Source organism: Triturus cristatus, chromosome 8, assembly GCF_964204655.1.
Source record: "Triturus cristatus chromosome 8, aTriCri1.1, whole genome shotgun sequence".
Taxonomy (NCBI): Eukaryota; Metazoa; Chordata; class Amphibia; order Caudata; family Salamandridae; genus Triturus; species Triturus cristatus.
Genome location: NC_140591.1, coordinates 1,400,393,877 through 1,400,396,660, shown reverse-complemented (window position 1 = coordinate 1,400,396,660; position 2,784 = coordinate 1,400,393,877). Strand labels below are relative to the sequence as shown.

The window sequence follows — 2,784 nt, the reverse complement described above, 5'->3', positions numbered from 1 at the left end:
CCTACGAGAAAAATGGTACCTCACTTGTGCGGGTCGGCTTAGTGCCCGCGACAGGAAACGGCGCAAAACGCAACGTGGTTTTGCAGTGAAAAATGACCCTTTTTTTGGCAAAGTGACTAGCTGTAGATTTTGTACCCTAGCCCTGCCGGCACCTAGGGAAACCTAGCAAACCCAGGCATTTTTGAAAACTAGACACCCGGCGGTTTCCAGGGAGGTATGGCTTGCGTGGATCCCCCAACGTTTCCTTACCCAGAATCCCCTGCAAACCTCATTTTTTGCTCAAAAAATCACTTTTTTCACACATTTTGGGGTGGGAAAGTAGTGGCATCACCGGGCTCACACAAATTTACCACCACCCAGCGTTCCCCCAGGTCTCCCGGTAAAAATGGTGCCTCACTTGTGTGGGAGGCCCAAGTACCTGCGGCAGGCAAGGGCTCCAAACGTAGTGAGGCGACATCAAGATGGCCTATCGCCAAACCACCTGGTTTTGCAAGGGGGGTCACTTTGGTTTTTGGCCCGGTGCGCGGCGGCCATCTAGGGAAACCTACCAAACCCAGACATTTTTGAAAACTAGACACCCGGCGGCTTCCAGGGAGGTATGGCTTGCGTGGATCCCCCAACGTTTCCTTACCCAGAATCCCCTGCAAACCTCAAATTTTGCTCAAAAAATCACTTTTTTCACACATTTTGGGGTGGGAAAGTAGTGGCATCACCGGGCTCACACAAATTTACCACCACCCAGCGTTCCCCCAGGTCTCCCGGTAAAAATGGTGCCTCACTTGTGTGGGAGGCCCAAGTACCCGCGGCAGGCAAGGGCCCCAAACGTAGTGAGGCGACATCAAGATGGCCTATCGCCAAACCACCTGGTTTTGCAAGGGGGGTCACTTTGGTTTTTGGCCCGGTGCGCGGCGGCCATCTAGGGAAACCTAGCAAACCCAGGCATTTTTGAAAACTAGACACCCGGCGGCTTCCAGGGAGGTATGGCTTGCGTGGATCCCCCAACGTTTCCTTACCCAGAATCCCCTGCAAACCTCAAATTTTGCTCAAAAAATCACTTTTTTCACACATTTTGGGGTGGGAAAGTAGTGGCATCACCGGGCTCACACAAATTTACCACCACCCAGCGTTCCCCCAGGTCTCCCGGTAAAAATGGTGCCTCACTTGTGTGGGAGGCCCAAGTACCTGCGGCAGGCAAGGGCCCCAAACGTAGTGAGGCGACATCAAGATGGCCTATCGCCAAACCACCAGGTTTTGCAAGGGGGGTCACTTTGGTTTTTGGCCCGGTGCGCGGCGGCCATCTAGGGAAACCTAGCAAACCCAGGCATTTTTTAAAACTAGACACCCGGTGGCTTCCAGGGAGGTATGGCTTACGTGGATCCCCCAACGTTTCCTTACCCAGAATCCCCTGCAAACCTCAAATTTTGCTCAAAAAATCACTTTTTTCACACATTTTGGGGCATAAAGTTGCACACTCTTTAAACGGCACTAAAAGCTAAATATGACCAATACCTGGCAGACAAAATGAATGTGCACTTGGCAAATAAATCCCACTTGTCTTTATTATTTTTACACTCATTGCACTTGAAACTGCGGATGCAGAGAAACTTTACGTAGAAGTTTAGAGTCCTCACATAGAATTTTTACTAATTTCGAGCAAAATGCATTTGATGAGTTACAGAGAATCTGTTTTAAGTAATAAAATGTCTTTAAATAAATGATTTAGATAATAAAGTGACTGACATGCAGTAATACAATTATATGGTGAACCCTAAAATTTCATCAATATATGCATTAATGTTGCAGGTATGCATCTTCAAAAGTAGTTCCCCAGTATACTTACTGTTATGCAGTTTCATTGCTTGCCATATGATGTATAGAATTAGGACTAAAACACAAAAGAAATATTATACACATATGTTCAAATGTGCACATGAATATTAAATGTACACTATATAATTAATGTCTCAAGTTAGTTGTTCTATACATATACTTACCTGGCAGGGTAGACACCATGATCACGAAGGTGATTCTCCCAGGGTGAGGCTCATCCATTGAACTTCGGATGTGCTGACGCCTGCGATGTCCCCAAATGCGGGATACTCGACTGCATAATTTCTGGTAGTGGGGGACTGCGTTTGCGCTTTCCCCTGTAAAAAAAAAAAAAGTTAGGTGTTCTACACTAGAGGCCTGAATTTGTGTCTCGTGAGAACCCACTGTGTTTCGAATAGATGCATTTCTTGTAACAAGCAACAGATACATGTCTGGGAATGAATTTAGGCGACGAACACATGAGAACTTTGAAAATGAACAACAGGCTATTGTCTTTAACCAAGACTGTGGGACCGAGAAGATGGCCCCATTTTCAGTGTGCGAGGTTTCTTTGATGTTTCATTACAATACCATGTGCACCTATACAGACATTTTGAAGCAAATACAATGGATTCCTATTGATGACATACACAAAGGGGAGTTGAGTATGAACTTTAAAAATTCTAACTTATCGGTTGCCCTGGATCAGGGGGCAGATGATTTTGTACTTTCTTCCAGACAGCATGCTGATTTTCTTCTGCTGAACCCCTTCTGCAAACTCTATGCATCACCTTCCTTGGACACCGACCAGAAACAATTTCTTATTTATCGAAATCCCACTGCCCCTAAATGGACTTTTGGAGACATTTCCCATGTCACATTAATTTTCCTAAGTGTGGTTTAGATCAACACTTTCCAGACATTTTGAAGACTCTTGACCGAAGTTCCATAACATTATTGCTAATACTTCTTGGA

At 45.6% G+C, this 2,784-nt stretch overlaps 1 non-coding gene across 1 annotated transcript; it reads left to right on the top strand.

Annotated features, from left to right (window-relative positions):
• The first annotated feature begins 1,986 nt into the window (after positions 1-1,986).
• On the top strand, positions 1,987-2,150 carry LOC146805824 (U1 spliceosomal RNA). The gene has a single exon (XR_014968322.1). It is a non-coding gene; the product is annotated as a U1 spliceosomal RNA (small nuclear RNA).
• The last annotated feature ends 634 nt before the right edge of the window (positions 2,151-2,784 follow it).